We start from the raw sequence: 27,927 nt of genomic DNA, 5'->3' as shown, positions 1-27,927 counted from the left end.
ATATTTTTTCCTTGTATTTAATTTTTGATAGTTTCTTGGCATGTTTCTCCTTGTATTTATCCTGTATGGGACTCTGCACTTCCTGGACTTGATTGACTCTTTCCTTTCCCATATTAGGGAAGTTTTCAACTATAATGTCTTCAAATATTTTCCCAGTCCCTTTCTTTTTCTCTTTTTCCTCTAGGAACCCTATAATTCAAATGTTGGTGCGTTTAATGTTGTCCCAGAGGTCTCTGAGACTGTCCTCAATTCTTTTCATTCTCTTTGCTTTATTCTGCTCTGTGGTAGTTATTTCTATTATTTTATCTTCCAGGTCACTTATCCGTTCTTCTGCCTCAGTTATTCTGCTTGATTCCTTCTAGAGAACTTTTAATTTCATTTATTGTGTTGTTCATTATTGTTTGTTTGCTCTTTAGTTCTTCTAGGTTCTTGTTAAACATTTATTGTATTTTCTCCATTCTATTTCCAAGATTTTGGATCATGTTTACTGTCATTACTCTGAATTCTTTTTCAGGTAGACTGCCTATTTCCTCTTCATTTGTTAGGTCTGGTGGGTTTTATCTTGCTCCTTCATCTGCTGTGTGTTTTTCTGTCTTCTCATTTTGCTTATCTTACTGTGTTTGGGGTCTCCTTTTCGCAGGTTGCAGGTTCGTAGCTCCCATTGTTTTTGGTGTCTGCCCCCAGTAGCTAAGGTTGGTTCAGTGGGTTGTGTAGGCTTTCTGGTGGAGGGGACTGGTGCCTGTGGTCTGGTGGATGAGGCTGGATCTTGTCTTTCTGGTGAGCAGGACCATGTCCAGTGGTGTGTTTTGGGGTGTCTGTGACCTTATGATTTTAGGCAGCCTCTCTGCTAATGGGTGTGATTGTGTTCCTGTCTTGCTAGTTGTTTGGCATAGGGTGTCCAGCACTGTACCTTGATGGTCGTTGAGTGGAGCTGGGTCTTAGTGTTGAGATGGAGGTCTCTGGGAGAGCTTTTGCCATTTGATACTATGTGGAGCTAGGAGGTCTCTGTTGGACCAGTGTCCTGAACTCGGCTCTCCCGCCTCAGAGGCACAGGCCTGACACCTGGCTGGAGCACCAAGACCCTGTCAGCCACACGGCTCAGAAGAAAAGGGAGAAAAAAATAAGTTAATTAATTAAATTAAATTAAAAGTTATTAAAATAAAAATTATTAAATATAAAAAATTAAAAAGTAATTAAGAAAAAGGAAAAAAAAAGAAAGAAACAAAGAAGAGAGCAACCAAACCAAAAAACAAATCCACCAATGATAACAAGCGCTGAAAACTATACTAAAACAACAACAACAACAACAAAAAAAAAAAACGGACAGATAGAACCCTAGGACAAATGGTAGAAGCAAAGCTATACAGACAAAGTCACACTAAGAATCATACACATACACACTCACAAAAAAGAGAAAAAGGAAAAATATATCTATATATATATATAAAAAAAAGGGAAGAGAGCAACCAAATCAATAAACAAATCTACCAATGATAATAAACTTTAAATACCAAACTAAGATAAACAGAAACAAATTAGATGCAGAAAGCAAACCCCAAGTCTACAGTTGCTCCCATAGTCCACCGCCTCAATTTTGGGATGATTCGTTGTCCAGGTATTCCAGAGATGCAGGGTACATCAAATTGATTGTGGAGACTTAATCCGCTGCTCCTGAGGCTGCTGGGAGAAATTTCCCTTTCTCTTCTTTGTTCGCACAGCTCCTGGGGTTCAGCTTTGGATTTGAACCCGCCTCTGCATGTAGGTCGCCTGAGGGCGTCTGTTCTTCGCTCAGACAGGATGGGGTTAAAGGGGCGGCTGATTCAGGGGCTCTGGCTCACTCAGGCCGGGGGGAGGGAGGGGCATGGATGCGGGGTGAGCTTGCGGCGGCGGAGGCCGGCGTGACGTTGCACCAGCCTGAGACCTGCCGAGTGTTCTCCCGGGGAAATTGTCCCTGGATCACGGGACACTGGCAGTGGCGGGCTGCACAGACTCCCCGGAGGGGAGGTGTGGATAGTGACCTGTGCTCGCACACAGGCTTCTTGGTGGCGGCAGCAGCAGCCTTGGTGTCTCATGCCCGTCTCTGGGGTCCGTGCTGATAGCCGCGGCTCGCGCCCATCTCTAGAGCTTGTTTAGGCAGTGCTCTGAATCCCCTCTCCTCGTGCACCCCGAAACAATGGTCTCTTGCCTCTTAGGCAGGTCCAGACTTTTTCCCGGACTCGCTCCCGTCTAGCTGTGGCGCACTAGCCCCGTTCAGGCTGGGTTCACACAGCCAACCATAGTCCTCTCACTGGGGTCTGACTTCCGAAGCCCGAGCCTCAGCTCCCAGCCCCCGCCTGCCCCGGTGGGTGAGCAGACAAGCCTCTCAAGCTGGTGAGTGCTGGTCGGCACCGATCCTCTGGGTGGGAATCTCTCTGCTTTGCCCTCTGCACCCTTGTTGCTGTGCTCTCCTCCGTGGCTCTGAAGCTTCTCCCCCTGCCACCCCCTGTCCCCGTCAGTGAAGAGGCTTCCTAGTGTGTGGAAACCTTTCCTCCTTCACAGCTCCCTCCCACTGGTGCAGGTCCCACCCCTATTCTTTTGTCTCTGTTTTTTCTTTTTTCTTTTGCCCTACCCAGGTACGTGCGGAGTTTCTTGCCTTTTGGGAAGTCTGAGGTCTTCTGCCAGCGTTCAGTAGGTGTTCTGTAGGAGTTGTTCCACATGTAGATGTATTTCTGATGTATTTGTAAGGAGGAAGGTGATCTCCACATCTTACTCCTCTGCCATCTTGAAGGTCTCTCTTCCAACCAGTTATTTTTTAAAGTTTTAAAGAAGAGAAAGAAAACCTCACAGGCTTTCTTCCATCTAAGTCACCAGTTATAGAGACTCTAGCAAAGCACAGAGCAATTCTTTTGTTTATGTCATTAAATGCTGTGTGTGTGTGTGTGTGTGTGTGTGTGTGTGTGTGTGTGTGTGTGTTTGTGCAGGTTTAGCTCGGCTGATTCTATCTCTGGAAGAATAATTTTCATCTTTTGAGAGCTGAGTAACTGTGGATCGTTGATGCTGCTGCTGATAGAGAAGGTCACTCCCATCTGCTCCCCCCTTTGGGGCTCCCACAACCCAAGGCTGTTGAACAAGCTGGTGCCATGGGGTGGGCAGCGTGGAGGTGAAGCAGGAGAAGGCGGAATGAGGAATCGCCTTTCTCTAAGCCTGGAGGGTTGGAGGAGCTGGGAACGGGAGAAGAAACCCCTTTGCTTGCCTCGGAATCCAACCAGGGAGGAAGGGGGAAATGCAGCATTTCTCCTAAACAGTGCTATCCAATAGAATTTTCTGCAATGTTGGAGTTGTTCTATATTGGCACAGTCCAAAACGACTATGAAATGTGGCTATTTACATTTAAATTTTAATTAAAATTCAGGTTTTTTGTGTGTTTGTTTCTTAGTGCGAGTCTCTTGCAGTAATCACATTTCAAGTGGTCTACATAGATGTGCAGCTCGTAGCTGCCATACTGGACAGCATATAAAACATTCCCTTCATCACAGGAAGTTCTATTGGACAGCAGTGGCTAAAGGCCAGGATTTGGGCGAGGAGGTGAGCCCAGATATTTCAGCTTTTCCTAATTCTACTCAGAACCTCATCTGTCCTAAGGGAAGTGGAGGAATTGATGATTAAACCTAAGCCGTTGAGTCCTTTTGTGAGAGTCAAAAGGGGATAGTCCATAGAATGTGCTGGATGCCATGCCCTGCACATAGTAAATGTGCAAGAAGTCTTAACCAGTATTAGTATTAATACTAATTTTACATTTTTAAAAGTTGGGGGGGACATGGTACTACAGTTGGATCATTATTAGTTAAATAACCTTTTGCTAATGTGGTCAGCTACTCTGGTACCTCAACTACCATTTATGGCTGTGCTCCAACCCCCTCCCCTAGCTTCTTCCTTCCCTCTCTGAGTTGGACACTACCTGTACTGTTCTGGCCTAGAGACACAGCAAACCTAGTCAAATCCCTACCATTTGTAACCAATAAATAACAAGTGTGTGAACTAAAATCACACTGCGCCATGGTTCAGGGGAATCAATTTTCAGATGAGATTCTCGGAAGCATAACACCTTAGGGTACATCCATTATAGAAGGAATTGTTTGTTCCTGTTACTTGGTCAAACAAGGATGTGTGGACTCAGCAGAGAAACGAGAACATTGGCTCCAGATAAGTGATATTTGGGGTGTCCACGTCAGACTGGAAGCTACCAGAAGGTTGGGGGTAGGGGATGGAAATGTGAAGCTTTTGCCTAAATAGAATTTGAAAGTTTATTTCCATGGCTAATAAAGATTCTAAGGATAACTACAAACAGCATAAAAAAGATGCAAGTATATTATGCTGTCAGTTATACAAATGAGGGCAATACATGGAATGGGAAATTGTGATTCTTCCCAGGACACCAAGAAACAGACTTCTGAATAAGCTTTTCTCAAATTCCTGTTCTTCTGACTTCTTTAACAAGATCACATCCTATGGGCACCTTTCAGATTCCACTTTCTTTATTGTCTTCCTTGGTCCCTCTTTCATCACTTCTTTTCTTATGAAGGTTTTCTTAGAATGTAGCCCCTATTTCTCTGCTTTCCCTTCTTTGCCCAAATCCCGATCCCCCTCTTGTCATGACTGTGGCTAACACCTGCCTGTCAGAAGCAGTGCATTTCCAATTCTGACCTCTCTCTGAACTCCATTTATCACCAGACCCCCAGCGGATATTGTCACTTAAATCCTTCCCACCCCATCACTTCGAATGTTAACCTATCAGGAACTTGCTAGCTGGGTGACCTTGGATAAGTTACATAACAACTCAAAACTTCAGTTTCTTCACTTGTGAAACAAGCAAAATAACAACACCGTCCTTCCAGGGCTATTGTGAAGGTTAAATGAGACGTATATGTGTGAAGTGCCTAGCACAGTAGCTCACGCACAGTAAGTACTTACTGAGCGTTAGCAGAATGATTCACAATAGCCAAGACATGGAAACAACCTACGTGTCTGTTGACCGATGAATCGATAAAGAAGATGTGATCTATATATATACATATATATATGTGTGTATATGTATATATATATATACACACAATGGAATATTATTCAGTCATAAAACAAGAAGAATCTGCCATTTGTGACAACATGGATGAACCTGGAGGACATAATGCTATGTGAATAAGCCAGACACAGAAAAACAAATACTGTATGATCTCACTTATATGTGGAATCTAAAAAATTTAAATTCACAGAAGCAGAGAATAGAACAGCTGTTGCCAGGGCCTGGGTGTTGTGGGAAATGGGGTCAAAGGATATAAACTTTTACTTATAAGATGCATAAATTCTGGGGATCTAATGTACAGCATGGTGACTACAGTTAATAATACTGTATTGTATACTGAAATTTTCAAAGTAAGTAGACTTAAGTGTTCTCACCACACACACAAAAAAGGTAACTCTATTAGGTGATGGGTGTTTCAATTAGCTTGGTTGTGGTAATCATTTCGCAATGTATACATATATCAAATCATCACACTGTACACTTTAAGTATGTTGAATTTTTATTTGTCACTTATGCCTCAATAAAGTTGAGGGGAAAATTAAAAATAAAATAAGTGTTAGCTGAAAATACAGCAAATACAAATACTCTTCCCTTGACCCCATAGAATATAAGCTATTTGATGGCAGAAAACTTCTCAGTCTCATTTACTGTTCCCCCAATGCTGACAGAGTAGGAACTTCAATAAATCTTTGTGGAATGAGTGAATGTTAGCTACTCATCACCTTTGTTGTCACCTCTGTGATTCTTCCTCTTATAGATTCATTTGATTAGGATTTATGACATTTATTCTGAGCTAAGTCAGCAACCATGGGCAGGACCAAGGTAGCCCCACACTATGACTTTCTTCCTAGTTCAGGGCTGCTGTGCAGTTTGAGAGTTCTCTGACCCAGCTAGGACTCCTTCCGAGAACACATCGGGGATAAGAAAGTTTACGTGGAGAATGGGAAAGATAGAGAAACTGCTGGTTTTATCACCCAACCAGATGTGGAGTATGACCCAAAAAGCGATGAGAAAGTCCCCATGGTCTGCCCCACAGACTTTGTGACCTGCCCTTTCTTGCTCCCATAGGATCAGCTCAAAGGTCCTACTGATTTTAATAACATTGAACTTTGTTTCCCAGTTAATTTCTTCAAAATCTTTCAAATGACTGCTCAAACTTTTATGTCATTTTTTCCCGAATTATGCATTTGGGTTTAGCGTTTGGTTTCTCCAAATCAAATTTAAATAAAATTATCTAATTTTCATCATGTTAAGAGATGATGTATACCTCTTTCCCTTCTCTAAACAGCTGTTGGGAGAGCTGTGAGGAATTTAATGAGTTCCTATAATGTCCCAGGCCCTGTGTATAGATTTCCTTTGAGTCTCACAGGACCTATTTTCCAATTGAGGGAAAGTGGCTCAGAGTGGTTAAATAAATTGCCCAATATTATACAACTAGAAAACTGTGCTGGTATATGAAATCAGGTGTGTCTACTCTGGGATAGGTTGATGGCAAGAACAACTGGGGTGCTCCATCCCTGTTTCCATATCCTTTGCAATGTGAATTACCTCTGCCCATCAGGAAGTGGGGCCTGTTTCCCCACCCCTTGAATCAGTGGGGAAGAGGAACAGTGGTGGGCCAGTGCTGAGTCTAGATATTAGGCCACCACTGGCTCCACTGGCTCTCTCTCAGTACCCTGCATCACCATGAGAATGAGCCTGAGCTAGCCTGCTGGAAGATGAGTGAACACATGGGGCCAAGCTCAGTCAGCTCAGTCACCCCAGCCGAGGCCCCAGACACCAGGAGAGCCAGACCAACATTAGCAGAGCCGGCTGCTACCCGCATGGCAGGCTTCAGGGGCATGAGTGAGCCCACCTAGACTAGCTCAGATCAGCAGAACTACCCAGCCAACCTACACGCTCATGCACAAAAATAAAGGCTTCTTGTTGTAGCCACTGCAGGGTTGTTGTGCTTTGTCACGCAGCGTTATTTAGCCAGGAGACGACTACTATAAATTCATTGTCTGCAGATCTTGCATTTACTTTAGAAGAGTATAAGAGAAAAGTTTTTGCAAACACATCTATCAGAAGTCTTTTTTGCCCAGTTTTTATTGTGCTTTTCAATGACTTAAGGGGGAAAAAAAAGTGTTGTGAGCAATATATTAGAAGAGAAAATAACTTATTTGTGTTTAATGGGCCAACTTAATGAGCCACTGAATTGCAAACTGAACTACAGTGCGTGTCTCTCCATCTCTATCATCAGACAAATCCAACTCAAACAAATCAACCAGTATTTCTGAGTGTCTAGCCTGTGTGCAGTACAGTAGTATTTAAGACAGCGTTCCTGTCTTCAAGGAATTTACAAACTAGTTGAAGTAACCATGCAAATGAGAGAAGTTGAATAACAATAAAGGATTTCAAAAACACCGTCACCACAATCTAACATTTCAAAAAGAAAAGGTGCATGATCATTTTGATAAAGGAAGTCAACACCTGCTAGAATTCAGAGGAGAAGCTAAATGCTTGGGACAGATGCTGCTTAAGGCAAAGGCTGACTTTACAGGTGAGCCTGGAACTCCTTGGAGCATGTCAATAAGCAGATAAGAAGGCTCTCATGGTAGGTGAAACTGCAGGTAATAATATTAGCAGTGGGAAAGCGCAAGGTGTATTTGGTGGTGAGTAAATAAGTCATTTTGATGAGAACAGGGAAAATCAATAGGACAAAGTGACTGATTAGATAGGGAGTGAAAGAGACACGAGAAGCATGTGTGTCTCCAGCCGGGAGGATGGTGGTCATTAACAGAGAGAGGAGTTAAGAGGTAGCAGTCGGTGAACTATTCAATATATGACACGTGGGGCTTGAGATGGGAGTGAAATACCCAGCAGACTGTTGGAAATTTAGGTCAGGGGCCAAGGGAAAAGGTCAAAGTTAGAGATAAGGCTCGAAAATCTTCAGAGCAAGAGAGCTGAGATGAAACCAGAGCAGAAGGACAAGGCCTGGACCTCGGGGAATGCTCACAATGTCTAGTGGGGGAGATGGGCAAGATGCACAGCTGCCTGCTAAGCGGGATGGAGCGAGTGCCTCATGAGTCGCCTAAGTGTGATAACCATTCAGAGGCAGGAGAGAGGTGTACACCAGCAGAGCTGAAACATTCTCTTTCAAGAGAAGAATGAGTGATAATGAGCAGGACCTGCTCACAGCAGGACCAGACGCTTCTGTAAGTCATTTGAAGGGATGCATGGTTCCAGCTAGACGGCTCATCTGCTAACATCAGAAACACAGGGAAGGCCGATTAGACTTTATTTGCAAAAAAAAAAATCAGCCAGCTTTGTTTGGGGCTGACTTACCCTCTTTGACTCTCTGTGTTGATCTTGTTAATGGATTAATTAGCAAGTTTCTGCTTCACCTTTATTCATTTTTGATAAATTCAGAAAGTGCAAATTGAAGCAAGTATTTGATGAGGATAAAGCCAATCCAAATAAAGAAGGCATCAAGGTAAAAGAACAATGGCCAAATGCCCTTTCAGTTTCTGTGCTAAAGTATATCTTAATTGTTACACAAATTCACACATACTGGGTACCATTGTATCAGTCTTTTTCAGCAGAGACACATTTATACATTCATATGAATTAGTTCTCGTGATTATAGTCGATGACACGATAGCATCATTAAGTGAAGAAAATATAATTCCTCCCAACCACTGGAAGAACCACTCAAAGAGTTTCTAGCAATATAAATAATAGCCATTGGTTCTATTTTATTTCAGTAGAATGTGAAGAGTGGAAAAACACGAAGTAAAAAAAAAGGCTACCTTGGTTTTTATACATTTATAAAAAGGGGCCATAAGTCTGCCAGCAAACGGCTTGCCAGTTGCTTTAAGTGTTTCCAACCAATCTGAAGGTTAGTTGAAAGCAGTGTATCTGGTAAGCAGACACATCAACGTTAACCTTCTGGTCTATATCTGCTCCAAGTGCTCTGTTCCAGAAACACTACATGTAGGAACCGGTATGTTAATATGCTTTCCAAACGGCTCAGCACCCTAAAATTTAAGAATCATGACCTAGGTATCCTAGGGAGACCCAAGGATAGTTGGGAAGGTGCCCCAGTGGACAGGACCCAGACCTCCCCTTTTCCTTTTCTCTTTCTTTAAGCAGAGCAGTTCTCCTCTCTGACTTTATTGTGTTGGGTTTCCAATCCATTCCATTCATCAAGCCAGAAATCTAAGAGTCGTCCCTTACCTCCCACATCAATCCATCTGCAAGTCCTGTCAATGAACTCATCAAAGTCTAGCTCAAAATCTGCCTCACTTTTCTCCATCTGCATTGCCAACACCCTAATACTGCTTGCCGCCTTCTCTTGCCTACTCCTGTCATAGCATCCTAACCCACCTACTTGTTTTTGCTCTAAGCCTCTGCCAGTCCATTCTCATGAGAACACCAAGAATTTTTTTCTCAAAACTTAAATTAGATCACATTGCCTCACAGCTTATAACATTTCTATGAATCCCAAAGCACCAATCTGGGCTCCTCTGACCATGGCCAGTAAGTGTGTCATGCCCCTGCCCATCCCTGCATCATCTTGTGCCACATTCCCCATGTCTATTTTTTTTCTTAGCATCAAGCCAAGGACGTAGAGTCTTTACATCTGTTCTTCTTCCTGCCTGGAAAGCTCTTCATCTTTTTTTTTTTTTTTTAATTGCAAAGACCTCAACTTAAATATCACCTCCCCAGAGGTCTTCTAAGACCGTTCTATTTAAACTCAATCTCTCTCCTCCATTATTCTCCATCTTAGCACTTTCTTTCTCCTTCATAATTTTTATCTCAACTTGAGTTTTTGTTGCTGTTTGCTTTCATTTTGTTTGGCCCTAAACTAAAAGCTCAATGAGGATAGGAACCATGCCCATCGTGTTCACCACTGTGCCCTGGTACCTAGCATGGAGCTTGGCATATATCAGGAACTCAGTTATTGGATGAATGAATGGTTAAAAGGATTCCAAGTTTTCAAGGTGTGGAGTCCCTGAGATAGACAAGTTAGACATTTTGGTTGGGTGAGAGTGTGCGTTTAGAAATTAAATTCCGTTCCAGAGTTATACTGGTGACCGGTGATCTGGAATTCTCAAGCCCATGCTCTTCCAGCCTAGTGGAACCACATCACATTATTGTTGGGAAACTTCTATGAAGCTAAAAGGTTATGTTGCCCCTTATGAAGAGAGATGTATTCCTGTTTATCTGTAAGTACAAATTTATCACAATAAGAATTTGAGCTCTTTGGGGGAGAATGCCAATTGATTATACAGCATGCATTATTAATACTTGTTATGGTTATATTAAAACTCATATGGGGGCTTCCCTGGTGGCGCAGTGGTTGGGAGTCTGCCTGCCGATGCGGGGGACACGGGTTCGTGCCCCGATCCGGGAGGATCCCACATGCTGCGGAGCGGCTGGGCCCATGAGCCATGGCCGCTGAGCCTGCACGTCCGGAGCCTGTGCTCCGCAACGGAGAGGCCACGGCGGTGAGAGGCCCGCTTACCGCAAAAAACAAACAAACAAAAACTCATATGAATCTCATGTAATCTCATTTTAAAAGTATAGGCTTTTGGCCAAGAACATTATGACTGTCTAGTTTGGCGTTAGCACCATCTGGAGAGGGTCTAAGGCAGGATTATTGAAGTAGATGTGACTGCTTGCTAACAGCACATTGTATTTCCCATCACTGACGGAGGGGAACGTGGAAGAGGAGGGGCTGGTATCGTGCTGGGAGGGGTGGAATGGATGAGGATGCTGAGAACTAGCTCTAAGCTCCCTTCCAATTGCTTCTGATTCTTCAATTCCAGCTGAGCCAATTCAGCCTAACTAAACAGTTATTGAGGACCTTCTGAGTGCCAGGAACTGAGCTGGGAGCATGACCGTGAACGATATAGACATCCACTCTGCCCTAACAGAATCTGGAGACGGTCAGTGAGAGGTGAACACGACTTGGTAACACCAGGTGGTGACATCAGTCAGCACTTGGCTGTCCTCTTGGAATGTCAGTTTGGCACAAGAATTAGCCACGTGTAGTGAACAATAAAAAAAATAGCACTTTTGGGCTTCCCTGGTGGCGCAGTGGTTGAGAGTCCGCCTGCTGATGCAGGGGACACGGGTTCGTGCCCCGGTCCGGGAGGATCCCGCATGCCGCGGAGCGGCTGGGCCCGTGAGCGATGGCCGCTGAGCCTGCGCGTCCGGAGCCTGTGCTTCGCAACGGGAGAGACCACAACAGTGAGAGGCCCGCGTACCGCAAAAAAAAAAAAAAAAAACCCAAAACTTTCTTAAATGGTATAAAATATTTCTAGCCCCCATATAAAAAAAATGACCACTGGACATGTTGGAAATGGCCCCAGAATTTGAAGTCCCAACTGGCTTCACTTAAATGTTCCTTCATCCCCTCATTTGTTTGAGCTCTTTAGCAATACCTACATGTTTATTGTATTTCCTGTGTGATATTGAGCCATTTTTTTCTTAATTTAATAGTAAACTCCATATGCACTTCTCTTATTAGATCTATGAAATAATGGAATGTCTGACTTGCCCAGAATTTCTTGATATGTAAGCCTGCAGCTGTTTTCCAATACCCTGTTGTGTTCATAGTTACTTACTCAAATTTGATAGAACAATCACGGTGCTGATTTGTAACTCAGGGCAGCCAGAGCATCTTTTATTTTCTCATTAGCCCCTCTGCAATAATCATCATTTTCCACATTAGGTACTACATTCATTGTTAGTATAAATCATACTCTTCTGAATTGTCTCAACACCAACATTGCCAAGTAGCTGGCTCATTTCGCATCTACCTTTTATTTAAGTTGACAATAGTTGTCTCACTAGTTGTAAGACATTTCCTCCACTTTTTTCAGCTATTTTATGACTTAGAGGAAAAAATACAGATTATGTGATGATGTTGGGCAAGTCATTAACTTCTCTGGGCCTGTTATTTAATCTGTAGAATTAGAGGATTTAATTAGGTTAGAGGTTAAGCTACTGGACAAATGAGGCAAAGTTAGCTCTCAGATGAGCTTGGAACAGCCTTCACAGCATTGAGATAATTCATTGGCAGCTCTCTAAAATTGGGAGATTCCCCATGAAACTCCAGATTTCTGGCTTCTCTTTGAAAGATCAACATCTGAATTCCCTTGACAAATCTGGCCCCAGAGACTCCTTGCCTCCGTCTTACATTCACTAGTGACAGGGGAGGAAGACACAGCTAGCACCTCGCATTTCTCTTCTGATAGCACCTGAAGATGGTTACACTGCATGCCCTGTTCCTGCTGAATGCTAACAGGAGACTTAGAAAAACCAGACTCAGAAAGGGAAGCTCTCTTCATGGCCTAGAAAATTCCTTGAGGAAGGAGAAAAACAGCAAGCTCACCTATACCGTAGCCTTTGGCCGCTGTTCATGTTGTGGTCTTGCATTGCTCAATATTTATCATGGTTTGGGTTAATACGTTTGTTTAAAAAAATTGGGGGGGAGGGGTGGGGGGAGGACAAGGTGGTTTATCTCGACTCCTTGCCCTTCCTGGTTCTGTGAATCCACCTCCCTTAAAACAGTTCTTTCTGTTTGGTAACTTTAGGAGAAGGTGTGTGTGTGTTGAGGGGAGCAGGTCTCGTTTTGGGTTTAAAAAAAAAAAAGAAGAGAGAAGAATATTCTAGCCTGAGCTTATTGGGAGAGAGTGGTCTTTAAATTAGACACCTGCTCTTCACTTAATTGCAGACCCCAACTGGCCCATTTTATTTATCTGTCTGGCCCCTCTAGGCATCTGAGTTTCCACTAGGTAATCTCTAAATCCCCTTCCATCTTAACAAACCTAAACGTTTTAAAGATATTCTTTCAAAGGGGCCGAGCCTCTGCAGGCAGGTATATCCCTCCCTACCTCTCCTGACAGAATATCACCAGTCTAAACACAAAGATACAACCCTTGTCTGGGTTCCATTAAATCCCCAGAAGAATCCCTAGCACATAGAAGGCACTTAGTAAATATTTGTGGAATGAAGTATTCAGGGTTAGCAATTACCTTTGGAAAGGATCTATGGTGATTAACAGAGCAAATTAGTGTTTAAGAGAGCCCAGACAATCACCTTAATGGCAATATCATTATATTTTATGTTACCCAGTAGAGAGGGATAGCCAGCCTAAAATGCTTTGGTTTAAGTATTTTGTTGTTTTTTAAACTCCCTATTAACATGTCCTGGGTATAAATACAGTCAGGCTTTTAGATTTCAATTTTATTTCTACAGAAGGGTAGGTATATATTCCAGGCAGTAGTGAAGAAAAACAGCAAGACTGAGTCTTAAAGGAATAAGGATTTACCTCCTTAACTAAGATAGGCTTAAAAAAAAGCACTTCATGAAAATCAGGTGTCTGAACGGAGCCAGGGCAGGGATAGGTGGCAGAACGCTGCCCCCTTGTGTTTAGTATTAGAACTTACAACCTAAGTGCCCACACAGATACGGAGAACAAACTAGTGGTTACCAGAGAGGAGAGGGAAGGGGGATGAGCAAGATAGGGGTAGAAGATTAAGAGATACAAACCTCAATGTACAAAATAAATAAGCAACAAGGATATATTGTACAGCACAGGGAAATATAGCCATTATTTTGTAATAATTTTAAGTGGAGTATAGTCTATAAAAATACTGAATCACTATGTTGACCACCTGAAATTAATACTGTAAATCAGCTGTACTTCAATTAAATTAATCAATTAACTAAAAGTTCAATCTGGAAAGCTAAAAGAAAAGAATGCTGCAGTATTTGGAAAAGTACACGTAAATAATCTTCTCAGAGGAAGAGATTGAGAAAACTGCCTCATTTGACTTCAGTATAAACTAGCAATACTAACAAACCAGCCGGCAGCGCTGGATGGAGAGCAAAGATTTTAGACATTTAAGATTGCTTTAAAAACCCACCAACAAATACATATTGAACATCTAGATGGAAGTCATTGGAATGGAGGTGGTGTATAAGATCATGGAGTTCCAAGGAAGAATTCCACGCCCCTAAATTTGCATGGTTCTTTGTAGGGTTTCATTGCTCCTACTTCTCTGCAAGACAGGGAGCTTTGTGTCCACGACCACCCTTCCTTCAAAGCCTTACCATCCTAAACCCCATGCCTCAAGACTGTCAAAGAGTTGATACCACTTTGCCTTGTCTGTTATTGAGAAGTAGTCTAATATTGATAACAATACCTAACATTTTATGGAATATATACATTTGCCATGCACTGTTCTATGTGTTTTACATACATTCAGTCATTCACTCTGCATAATGACCCAGCGAGGGGAATATTAGTATTGTCTCATTTTACAAGTGAGTAACCAAGCCACGGAAAGATTACTCTCTTACAAGGTACCCACTGGTAAGCTGGGGAGGCTGACTACTCACTCTGTCATGCTGTCTCTCGATGACAATAGCTAGTCAGAGGGCCTCCAAAAATTGTTCTGCAGGTTGTTCATTGTGCAAGGTTGCTGCCCAAGGGAGCTTGGGAACAGTAATCCAATCCCCACTCAGCTTGCCAAACTGTAGGCCTGCAGGGCTGCATCTGTCCAGAGAGGTCTTTACCTAATTAGCACAAAGGTGCTGGGAGCCAAGTACGGAATTGAATGCTTTGTATTATCTCATTTCATCCATTTGTCGCCAAGCCTCTGCCCATTCTGTTTTCAAGACCCCAGTGCTTCCTACACATGCAAAGAACTCTGTATTGCTTATGTTTTAAGAACTTTAGGACACATGAATCATTTGTAGACCTACCTATGAACACTACTTACCTGCTTTGATTTTTTGTCTGTCAAAAGATGCGCCAGGTGTTAACTGCTTGGGCAGCTTTAATTAAGCAACTAGGTCAGCTAGGAGAGAATGCACAACTTTGAAATAAGCTGTTAATAATTTAAAACAAACTATTTTAAACCTATATTTTCTGCATCTTTAGTAGCAATATTTGTATCCAGTAATTTACTCATTTTGCATACAACGAACGCTTCTTTTTTTGTGTGTTTGGTTGGGTTTTTTTGTTTTTTGTTTTTTTCGACTGCCAGGCACTATTTGGTAATGAGAATTCAATAAACAATAAAATTATTGTTACCCTAAATAAACTCCTAGTCAAATAAAGGAGAAATATAGGAAATGGAACTCGTTTGTCATTATATGTTTAAGGGTTATTATATGTCAAATTCTCTTGGGCACTAAAGGTACAAAAAAGCTCTGAACTATTATCACCAGACAGGGCAAATGCTTCTCATACTAAAATATATTTCATTCAAGTCAAAGTTACCTCACCTAACTAAACTAAACAAACTAGGAGTATCCAGTACAGAGATCACTTACTTAAAAGTGCCGTAATTTCCTCACAGAATCTTCTCAGACCACTCTCTCTGATGATAGTCTCAGGAAGATACTCAAAACGGGATTGCTTTCTAAACTGTTAAAATTCTTGAGAAGCCCTGAGCTTAATGACACTGACTGCCTTAAAGAGAATAACATTTTTATGCATAATATAAACACCGATGAGTATGAATCTTTAAGTCCTCAAAATTGGTAACAATTAGCATAGTGCTTCCCAGATTACAGTGCATTTTCACAGTCATTTTTCATTTGATGCTCATAAAACCCCACAAGGAAGGTTTTAATTTACTTTCCTCTCTTTCTAGAGGATTAAGCAAGACCAGTGAGATTTGTCCATGGTCCTTCAGGTAATAGGAGGAGCCAGGTCTATAAATCAAACCAAGTATCATGTAGGTTTCACAATGACATTACAAAATCCCCTACAGTATTTTGTTATTCCAGTCCTGACTGGGGTATTATTATTTACTGCCAGATTAATAAAACGATTCAAGCTACAATAATTCAGTATGAAATAGATATTTTAAAAACACATCTGAAAAGTAATCTCTACTTACCCAGAAGCCACTGTTGCTTATAACAGCATGTAATGGCCAGATCCACGGCATATTGTATGCTGTAGTGTCAAAGCAGCCATAATGGCTGATTCATTAGGGCTCATTCGGCTTTGCAGTGAAAGCAGTTCTTTTTTTTTTTAACATCTTTATTGGGGCATAATTGCTTTACAATGGTGTGTTAGTTTCTGCTTTATAACAAAGTGAATCAGTTACACATATACATATGTATAACAAAGTGAATAAGTTATACATATACATATGTTCCCATATCTCTTCCCTGGATAGGGAGGGTGGGAGGGAGGGAGATGCATGAAAGCAGTTCTTGAATTGATATAATGTTACAGTGTAATTTAGTTAATTTCACTAACTAGTATTGGGACAGACCAGGAAATTCCCAAGAAAGTAATGCCATCTAGAGGTAAAATCGGGCAGATGACATATACCTGCAACACGTTGCAAATAAAATATATAGAACAGTTTATTTAACCATAAAAAGGAATGAAATATTAATACGTGCTACTTCATGGATGAATCTTGAAGATATTGTGCTAAGTCAAAGAATCCAGACACAAAAGATTATGTACTGTATGATTCCATTTATATGACATATCCAGAATACGTAAATCCATGGAGACAGAAAGCACGTTAGTGTCTGCCAGGGGCTGAGGAAGTAACTGCTTTATGGGCAGGGGGCTTCCTTTTGGGGTGATGAAGATGTTTAGGAACTAGATAGTAGATGCATAGGTTGTGAATATATTAAATGCCCCTGAATTGCTCTCTTTAAAATGGGCAAAGTCGGGCTTCCCTGGTGGCGCAGTGGTTGAGAGTCTGCCTGCTGATGCAGGGGACGCGGGTTCATGGCCCGGTCCGGGAAGATCCCACATGCCACGGAGCGGCTGGGCCCGTGAGCCATGGCCGCGGAGCCTGCGCGTCCGGAGCCTGTGCTCTGCAACGGGAGAGGCCACAACAGTGAGAGGCCCGCGTACCGCAAAAAAACAAACAAACAAAATAAATAAATAAATAAAATGGGCAAAGTCAATTGAAACACTTCTGGAAAGGATTCACCCTTCTAGATGCCATTAAGTGAATTTTGCCTTATTTTAAAATGTTTTAAATAAAATAAATATATAGAATGTATTCATCTGTAATACCTTCATTTATACAAAACGAGTGTTAAACCATATGTGTCCTGTCATTTGTTGACTGAGGCAATGTTCTAGGCAGAAAGAGAATACGAAGATGCATAACCCAGTTTCTATCCTTAAAAGCTACAAGTTAGTGGTGAAGGGTTGTACGTTCAGAAAACAGGACTAGATGGTGGAACGTGATAAGTGGCATAAGGGAGAGAAAAGATAACTACAGGCATACCTCAGAGATATTGTGGGTTTTGTTGGAGACCACGGCAATAAAGCAAGCCACATGAATTTTTTGGTTTTCCAGTGCATAAAGAAGTTAATTTACAATATACTGAAGTCTTTTAAGCGTGCAATAGCATTATGTCTAAAAAATATATACATACTTTATTAAACAAAATTTATTTATTTTATTTTGGCTGCATTGGGTCTTCGTTGCTGTGCGCAGATTTTCTCTAGTTGCAGCGAGTGGGGGCTACTCTTCGTTGCAGTGCGTGGACTTCTCATTGCAGTGGCTTCTCTTGTTGCGGAGCACGGGCTCTAGGCACGCAGGCTCCAGTAGTTGCGGCGCTTCGGCTCAGTAGCTGCGGCTCACAGGCTCCAGAGCGCAAGGTCAGTAGTTGTGGCACACGGGCTTCGTTGCTCCACAGCATGTGGGATCTTCCCAGACCAGGGCTCGAACCCGTGTCCCCTACACTGGCAGGCGGATTCTTAACCACTGGGCCACCAGAGAAGTCCTACATACTTTAATTTAAAAATACTTTATTGCTAAAAAATGTTAACCATCATTGGAACTTTCAGTTATTTGTAATCTTTTTGCTGGTGGAGGGCCTGGCCTCGAGGCTGAAGGCTGCTGACCGATCAGGGTGGTGGTTTCTGAAGGCTGGGGTGGCTGCGGCAGTTTCTTAAAATAAGACAACAGTGAAGTTTGCCACATCAATTGACTCTTCTTTTCATGAACGATTTTCTCTGCAGCATGCACTGCTGTTTGAGAGCATTTTACCCACAGTAGAACGTCTTTCCAAATTGAAGTTAATACTCTCAAACCCTGCCGCTGCTTTGTCAACTACGTTTATGTACTATTCTAAATCCTTTGTTGTCATTTCAACAGTCTTCACAGCATGGTCACCAGGAGTAGATTCCATCTCAAGAAATCACTTTCTTTACTCATCCATGAGAAGCAACTCCTCATCTGCAAAAGTTTTATTGTGAGATTGCAGCAATTCAGTCACATCTTCAGGCTCCACTTCTGATTCTAGTTCTCTTGTTATCTCCACTACATCTGCAGTTACTTCCTCTGCTGGAGTCCTGAACCCCTCAAAGGCATCCATGAGGGCTGGAATCAACTTCTTCCAAATTCCTGTTAATGTTGATATCTTGACCTATTCCCGTAAGAATGTCCTTAATGGCATCTAGAACGGTGAATTCTTTCCAGAAGGCTTTCAGTTGACCTTGCCCACATCCATCAGAGGAATCACTCTCTATGGCAGCTGTAGCCTTATGGAATGTGTTTCTTCAATAATAAGACAGTTGAAATGACTCCTTGATCCTTGGGCTGCAGAATGGATGTTGTGTTATCAGCCATTAAAACAATATTAATCTCGTTGTATATCTCCATCAGAGTTCTTAGGTGACCTGGTGTTTTGTCAATGAGCAGTAATATTTTGAAAGGAATCTCTTTTTCTGAAGCAGTAGTTCTTAACAGTGGGCTTAAAATATTTAGTAAGCTATGTTGTAAGCACACATGCTACCATCCAGGCTTGCTGTTTCATTTATAGAGCACAGGCAGCGTAGATTTAGCATAGTCCTTAAGGGCTCCAGGATTCTGGAATGGTAAATGAGCATTGGCTTTAACTTATTGTGTGATGAGCTGCATTAGCCCGTAACAGGATAGTCAGCCTGTCCTTTGAAGCTTTGAAGCGAGGCATTGGCTTCTCCTCTCTAGCTATGAAAGTCCTAGCTGACATCTTCTTGCAACAGAAGGCTGTTTTATCTACATTGAAAATCTGTTGTTTAGCGTAGCCACCTTCACTCATTATCATAGCCAGATCTTCTAGGTAACTGGCTAGTTAACTGGCTAGCCATTATCATAGCCAGATCTTCTAGGTAACTAACTAGCTTCTGCATCAGCCCTTGCTGCTTCCCCTTGCCTGTCCAACTTGTGGAGGCAGCTTTTCCCCTTAAGCCTCATGAACCAAAAGCCCTGCTAGCTCCAAACTTTTCTTCTGCAGCTTCCTTACCTTTCTCGGCCTTCGTAGAATTGAAGAGAATGAGGGCCTTGCTCTGGATTAGGCTTTGGCCTACAGGAATGTTGTGGCTGGTTTGATCTTCTCTCCAGACCACTAAAACTTTCTCCATATCAGTAATTAGGCTGTTTTACTTTCTTATCATTCCTGTGTTCTCTGGAGTAACACTTTTAATTTCCTTCAATAACTTTTCCTGGAAGGGGGGAGAGATAAATTCGGAGATTGGGACTGACATATACACACTACTATATATAAAATAGATAACTAATAAGGACTTACTGTATAGCACAGGGAACTCTATTCAATGGGAAAAGAATCTAAAAAAAAAAAAAGAGGGGATATACATATATGAATAACTGATTCACTTTGCTGTACACCTGAAACTAACACAGCATTTTAAATCAACTATATGCCAATAAAAATTAAAAAAAAAAAAAAAACTTTTCCTTTGCATTCACAGCTTGCCTGACCGGAGCAAGAGGCCTAGCTTTCAACCTATGTAGCTTTTAACATGCCTCCCTCATTAAGCTTATTTCTAGCTTTTGATTTAAAGTGAGAGACATGCGTCTCTTGGGAATTCCCTGGCGGTCTAGTGGTTAGGACTCCATGCTTTCACTGCCGTGGCCTGGATTCAATCCCTGGTCGGGGAACTAAGATCCTGCAAGCTGCACAGCGGAAAAAAATGAAGTGAGAGGTGTGCATCCTTCCTTTCACTTAGAGGCCATTGCAGGGTTATAAATTGGCCTAATTTCAATATTGCGTCTCAGGGAACAGGGAGGTCCAAGGAGAGGAAGTGAGATGGAGAATGGCCGGTCGGTAAAGCTGTCAGAACACACACAACATTTATTGATAAAGTTCTTGGTTGGTGCCCCCAAACAATGACAATAGTATCATCAAAGATCAGTGACCACAGATCACCATAACAAACATAATAATAATAAAAATGTTTGAAGTATTGTGAGAATTACCAAAATGTGACACAGAGACATCAAATGAGCAAATTGTTGGAAAAATGGCACCGATAGTACCTGCTCGTTGCAGGGTTGCCACAAACCTTCAGTTCTTAAAAAATACAACATCTGTGAAGTGCAATGAGGCGAAGCACAACGAAAGGAGGCGCGCCTGTATTCTGCCAACTGGAGAAGGGCGTCACACTTCACAGTGGGGGCCGAGGCAGGGTGGGGCAGTGCAGGAAGCCTCCTGGAGAGGTTGGCTTCAGATCTGGAGTTTGATGGAAACCAACACACTGTGCAGAAAACTCAGCGTAAATTTAAACACGCTGCCATGAAGCCCAACCGGTGCAGCACTGTGCGTCTCGTTGATGCCTGTTCTAGCAGTGAGAGGCAGCTCTCACCTATGTGCACTAGACAAATAGCTGGAAGTGAACTCTCACACTCTGTTGTGACTGAGAGAGGAGGTCAGCTCTTTCATAACCTTATCTTGAACTTCATGTTTATTATTTCCACGCGTATTTTTATATGTCTAATATATAAGTATGCATCCGTAACTAATATATGTTATTAAAATGATATATTTCCATGAGTACCTATACATGCAAATGAATAGGAAAAAATTGGCAATGTATGTACCGAACTGACATCAGTGCTTACTTCTGGGGAGACAGGAAGAGTGGAAATAGGTTAGAGTAAAGTGAGACTCGACTCTCATTTGATGTGTTATTGAGTTATTACATGGAGGTTGTGTTAGTTTTATAATTTTTAAATCAGCAAAACAAAGAAACATGGTTTATTATTTTTTAATTTATTTTATTAAAGTGTAGTTGATTTACAATGCTGTATTAGTTTCTGGTGTACAGCAAAGTGATTCAGTTATACATACGTGTAATAGTTTGCATGTGCTCATCCCAAACTCCCAGTCCATCCCTCCCCACCCCCCGCCTTGGCAACCACAAGTCTGGTCTCTATGTCTGTGATTCTGCTTCTGTTTCATAGATAAGTTCATTTATGTTGTATTTTAGATTCCACGTATAAATGATATCATATGGTATTTGTCTTTCTCTTTCTGGCTTACTTCACTTAGTATGATAATCTCTAGGTCCATCCATGTTATAGCACAGGAAACTATATTCAATATCCTATAATAGCCTATAATAGAAAAGACTGAAAAAGTATATATGTGTGTAACTGAATCACTTTGCTGTACACTTGAAGTAACACAACATTTATAAATCAACTATACTTCAATTTTAAAAACACAAAAAGGCTGAGGAAAGTCTAGCTGGAGGAAACATTCCGTTGTTCAAGATTTACTGAGTACCTACTATGTGCCAGACCCTGTGCTAAACTCTTAGAATCTTTAAGATTCTACCAAGATATGGACTTTTGGGTCATTAATAGCTGAGATCAGCAGAGAAATGCTGGACTTTGCATTTTGCCTTCACACAGTCTTCTATTCTTTTCTTAATCTTTCCTGATGAGGAAAATGAATTGTCTCAGTGTGGGAATGTGTGCCCGCAATAAGTCTCCAGAGACCCAGAAAAAGAAGTAAATGCCTTAACAAGGAGACAGAATAAGTGAGCTAGAAGGGGAGGGGAGGGGAGAATCCTACGGGTACCTGCCTCTTACATTCACTCTCCTAAACAGCTGCACACATCTTCAGTATCATGATTTCTGAGTTAGCATCCCTAACCAGTTCTGTGCTCCCCTAAGGACAGAGGAAAAGAGGGTCAATCATGTCCCCTCAAGCTTCAAAGCTGCAAAACTTTAAGAAAGTTCAAATGGTCCACTTCTGCCAGTAATGCACAGTGCCAATATAGTCCTGCCATCTGTTTTAAATTCTAAGTGCAGCAACTGCTACATATCTTAAATAAATATTTAAACCAACTGCCAAGACAAAATTTGGTTAATGGCATATTTTTAAAGTATCTAATTCCGAGTGTGATATGGACCAGAAGTATGAAGATTTTTTAAAAGGCTGGAAATCATTTTTCAAGTAGAATGGAATGCAAAGGTCAATTATATGCTTATTTTGTTTCTCTACTAAAACCAGAAAAGTTTGCCCTTCCTAATCATGCCAGCTGACTTTTTGAGTCAGTGTGTGTTATTAATCGCCCTCATAACCCTGACTTAATTTAAACACAAAAATGTGATGCGGTCATGTGATTGGAATGTTCTTTGTAGTCCCTGCCTTTGGGGGATTAAAATACTAACTTTAACTTTTTTTTTGAAAGAGTGGTCCCCATTCCCCAAATTAGTTCCTTCAGGAAAGTGAAGATTATTGAAAATAAAGTATTGGGGGAAAAGAAACAAAAAAGAGAGAGAAATAATCGCTATGCGGTGCTGATTCTGGAAGCAGAATATGTGCCTCAAAGTCTTGACAAACAACCCTGCTTGGTGGGCCGGGTGGGTAGCCAGCCATTAGAACAGCCAGCTGAGATTTTAAGAACAAAGAGTCTTGGCTCAAGTGATGTGATTGGTCCAAATGTCGAAATCATTTGGGGATTTTGTATCCCCCCTGTTGACTCTTTGTTTAAGTGCTACAAGGAAGCTGTAGGAGGTCATAATTACATGAAATACAACAATTAGTAAAAGCTTGCTTTGAATAGAGTTTTTTAAAATTCTAAAAATTGTTTTTATTGAAGTACAGTTGATTTACAGTTAATTTCAGGTGTACAGCACAGTGATTCGGTGATACACATAAATGTTTATATATATATTTTTTCAGATTCTTTTCCCTTATAGGTTATTGCAAAATATTTAGTAGAGTTCCCTGTGCTATATACTGTTGGTTAACTATTTTATGTATAGTAGTGTGTATATGTTAATCCCAACCTCCTAATTTATCCCTCTCCCCACCCTCCTTTTCCCTTTGGTAACCATAAGTTTGTTTTCTATATCTGTGAGTCTCTTTTTGTTTTGGAAATAAGTTCATTTGTAACTTTTTTTAGAGTTTTTAATATAATATAAATGTTTATTAATGATAAGATATAATAGCAATCTATGAACACATATTGAAAGTCATGAAACAGCTGTATAGACGTAGATGTAGATATATGTATATACCTTTGCAGTGAAATGATTCATATGCCTTAAGCTTTCAAAATGATGGACTTTCAGAATAATAGAGTGTATACAAAGCAAAAACAAAAAGTGAGCTTTTCTCCTTTATATTTTCACTTCATCATTACCTCCTTAAGTGGGAAAAAAAAACGTGCTCTAGTTTTAGATAAATGACCCTGGGGAGAACATTTTTAGCAATTACACAGTAAGACTGAAGAAAATATGTTTATTTTAATGATCTTTAATTTAATATGGTACAGGTTTTTCAAAATAACAGTGTTTCAGGATATGCTGGAAATTTATACCTAAATACCTAGGTGAATAATATACCTAAATAATTAGGTATGTTAATAAATATACCTAAATACCTAGGTGAATAAGTGACTTGCAGTCATTGGGAATTTAGAGTAACTCCTCTTCCTGAGCCTGAAGAATTTATTTTTTATTATTATTTTTTAAAATTAATTAATTAATTAATTAATTTTTGACTGCATTGGATCCTGGTTGCTGCGCACGGGGTTTCTCTAGTTGTGACGAGCTGGGGCTACTCTTTGTTGTGGTGCACGGGTTTCTCATTGCCGGTGGCTTCTCTTGTTGTGGAACACGGGCTGTAGGCGTGCGGGCTTCAGTAGTTGTGGCACGCGGGCTCTAGAGTACAGGCTCAGTAGTTGTGTTGCATGGGCTTAGTTGCTCCGCGGCATGTGGGATCTTCCCCGACCAGGGCTTGAACCCGTGTCCCCTACATTGGCAGGTGAATTCTTAACCACTGCGCCACCAGGGAAGCCCAAGACGTGGAATCTTTTAAGTTTCTGTGCAAATTGTCCTTAAAGTTTCCGGTGTGTTTGCAGAGCACTTCAAAAATGCAAAGTGTTTATTAAGTAACCAGAGATGACAGCAGTAGTAAGTGCAGGCTGACCTTATGAAGATGTCTTTTGTTGCTTCCATACTTGGAGAGAGACTAGTGGCTCATCCGAGACGAACCTCAGACAATCTTAAGCAGAGTAACTGCCAGCTAAGAGATTCCTTCTTCCCTACAAACTAAATTCAGAACACCGAAAGAGGTATCAGAAAAATGTGGGAATGGAACAGAAATTGAAAACCAAGCTATAAAACTGTGCTCTTTGTGTCTATTGTTTTGAAGGGTGTCAGTCATTATGTAGTGGCCATGGTTGATTAATGTCTATGTGGTACCGTCATTTTTAACAGAGACAGCAGCTGGGTTTATTTAATCAGTAGTTGATCATCGAACAATGTTGCTTTCCTGCAAATGGGTGTGACCTGCCAGAGAATCAGGAAGGTTTATTTAAATGTGGATATGATTTTTAATGTTAGTAGTAATATAACCTCTAAGACAGTGATTCTCAAATTTTAGGTTTTTAAGGATTATTTGAGAAGATCTTTTTTCATGCATTCTGGGACCCCAATCTTAGAGATTCAGATACAGATGGTCCAGGGAGAGGTCCCCAAATAGTCGTGTTAAACAAACTCTCCAGGTTATTCTGAGGCATGTTGGCCTATACCACAATGTAAGATATCCTGTATCCTGAGCGTCTCCTTTTGTTAAAGCCATCTGACATCTGAGATGCTATGAGTATTTAAGCAATTTAACTCTGCGCTAAGTTATTGAGAACATAGGATTCCCTTTGAAAAAGAAAACTGTCTTTGACCTACATCATTTCTAGGGACAAAAAAAAATTGAACAGGAATAAAAATAACTCAATAAAGAACTCTTCTTCTATCTTTGAGGATGACAGTGGATTTAGAAGACACGTTCTTCCTAATAAAAATCATAATCAAGACAAAATGATAGGTCATTTAAATATTAACTATTGAAAAGAGGTTTATTTGCTGATACTAAAAATTGCATAACTACTAAAAATTTAAAATCTAATGAGAAACACTTAAAAACCAAATACCATAATTTCTATATACTCTTTCAAAATTTAAGAATTGAAAGATTAATTAAAAATCACATCAAGATGAACTGTTTCATGAGAAGAATACATTTTCAAAAGTAATATCAGAGCTCAGAAATGTAAGTTATTGACTAAAATAGAAATTATTTCAAATTATAATAGAAAAAATTAGTACAGAAGTCAATAATTATTCCATTTTGCAAAAATAATTTTGGTATGGGTCTTCACAATAAGCCAGTATTTTGTAGACTCAAGTATTTCTTCTTGGACAAGATGAAATACAGATTATTTTAACTGCATAGAAGTTTAGTCAATAAGCTTTTTGTTTTCTGTCTGTTTTATAAGCACTCTAGTATGTGCAAGTCTAGCATCAATGCTTGTATAGAGTGTGGTGGAAGTGTGACTAAAGAAGAAAGAGAGAAGGCCAGGCGGGGGAATGTTACTATTAACCGAATAACAGAGAAGGAAGGCCCTTGAGCTAGGACCTCAGACCAGCCAATGTGAAATATTGAGCCTGGGTATGAAGAAATGTCAATGAGATGAATGATAGGAGTGATAGTTACACAGTCAGACATTGTGTCTATATACAATCCCTTTGGAAAATGGAAGTAAATATCTGGATCATTTGGACTCAGAGAAGCCTTGATTTTTCCCAAAAGGCCATTTCAAGATTCTTGGTGATTGGTATCGTGGGCATGCTCCTTTACCTCTCCAAACCTCAGTCTTTTCTGTAAAATGGGGACAGGAATCCCCACTATGTTCATTTGCTGGGTAGATTAAAGGAGGTTATGTACACGGAATGCCAAGCACATGAAAGGCTTAATCCCTCAGAGCTGTCACTGTTATGAGCTCTTTTCCGTGTAAACACCATTTATTCTCATGTGATAACTTTATAAAGGGTAGGCTCAATGCCCAATTCTTAGAATCAAAGAAATGCAGGTTTGGAAGAATGTTAAAGGTCTTCTCTGTCCCAAGCCCTCCCTCTTCATCCGGTGCCAGGTCAGAACCTGTGAGAGTTCAAGAGAGTTTAAAGCAGGCTAGTAAGTTGGCTCCTTCCTAACTGATATTCCCTAAACAGCTCACATTTACTTAGGAATTTAAAAATTAGAATAAAGGCAAAAGGTTTAAGTTTCGCTTCTCATACTTGGTAACCTTACTCTGGGCAAGGCTTTTAGCATAGTTTTGCAACTTACCAATCGAATGATCAAAACTGATTTCCCCTGAGTTGAAATGTAAGACTCCATCATTGCTTCCAAATTCTCTTTTGCAGCACTGGGTCAATAGGTAAAAGCTGACATTAAAACATGAGCTTTAATTAACTAATTAATCGATAGGTAACATTATATAATGAGTTAATAAATCTTAAAGTTTGCATGCCAGTGTGTTTGGAAGTTGTGTGGGATCCGAAAACGAGACTCAGTTTGGCGTTTTCTTTTAAAGCAAATCTTAATGTCATATACCCTTTTAAAAAGGTTAATTTCTTATATCCAAGGGTGGTTATATCTTGGTAGTATCTTTCTCGATGGCCACTAAAATAGATTATGCCACAGGTGAAATGGTCCTTAAGGTTCCCTGAGACCAAGCTTTGTAATGGACAGGGATTCCTCCAGCTTGATTTTGCTGAGGCAGTCGTCGTGGTTAATTAACGACCACAGTCATGACTGACACAGACAGCTGAGGCCAGGCATGGAATGTAGAAACACAGGCTAAAGGACAGGAAGAATTGCATAATTAACTAAATGTTCAGGGCAGAGTCAACAAAACAGTTGTTCTTGACAACCAACCCATTTTCTCTGCAGTTGCTGAAAACTGTGTGGGTAGGATCCACAGATAATTGGCTCCCTTCTCCATTTCATTTTGCCTGTCTAAACATTGCATAAATAATTACTTGATAAATTCAATGTTGATGTTGGCACGTGAACAGACAGACAAGAGTGACTGCTTCTTTCAAAATTTATAAATCCAATATAAATAGTAATCAAACCCCAAAGGAGAATGCTTAAAAATATTCCTGTTTAACATTCACAATCCAATTTAACTTGCCTAATTTTAACCCACACACTTGTGGAGCTTAATACAGAAACACTCTTGGCCTACATTTAAAATAATGTAACATTTGACAAACTGTTCAAGTATTGCATTTAAAAATACACGCTGCATAAATTATGGTTCTCATATAAACTCCAGATGCATTACTTGCAGGATTAACTTGGGGTTTATTTCTTCCTCCATGCACCATGTATACACACTCACACAAGTATGCAAACACAAGAAAAATGCTAGAAAACATAGTCTGAGAACATACCATGAAAAAAATATTTAATAAGTCAGGGTAAATAAACGAGTAGTCAATGGAAAACAATTATTTTAAAATTTAAGTTTTCTTTAAAATTACAATGTAAGTATCTCTTAAAGGTACACAAGAAGACATAGACCACCTGCCTCACTCTGGAACTAAAATAGACAACTCATTAGCCACATTATGGCAGCCACATGGCATGAATTCTTTAGATGCTGAACCTGGTTAAAATAGCAACAGCAAATTTCATGAACAGAGTGAAGGGGAGGAAGAGAGGAGAGAAGAAAAAGTCTAATATAAAAAAAGTCCAATTCTTTCTAGTTGTTTTAAATCTAAGGGAAAATTAAA

General features: G+C 40.7%; 1 long non-coding RNA gene across 1 annotated transcript in view; it reads left to right on the top strand.

Annotated features, from left to right (window-relative positions):
* LOC132439817 (uncharacterized) overlaps positions 1 to 27,927 on the top strand; it is a 42,925-nt gene that overhangs the window by 7,148 nt on the left and 7,850 nt on the right. Inside the window, exon 2 of the long non-coding RNA XR_009522425.1 lies at positions 10,124 to 10,269. This is a non-coding gene — a long non-coding RNA (uncharacterized lncRNA). The remainder of the gene's footprint in view (positions 1 to 10,123; positions 10,270 to 27,927) is intronic.

This window comes from Delphinus delphis, chromosome 16, assembly GCF_949987515.2.
Source record: "Delphinus delphis chromosome 16, mDelDel1.2, whole genome shotgun sequence".
NCBI classification, from domain to species: domain Eukaryota; kingdom Metazoa; phylum Chordata; class Mammalia; order Artiodactyla; family Delphinidae; genus Delphinus; species Delphinus delphis.
Note: the sequence above shows the minus strand (reverse complement) of the source record. Positions and strands in the feature narration are given on the sequence as shown.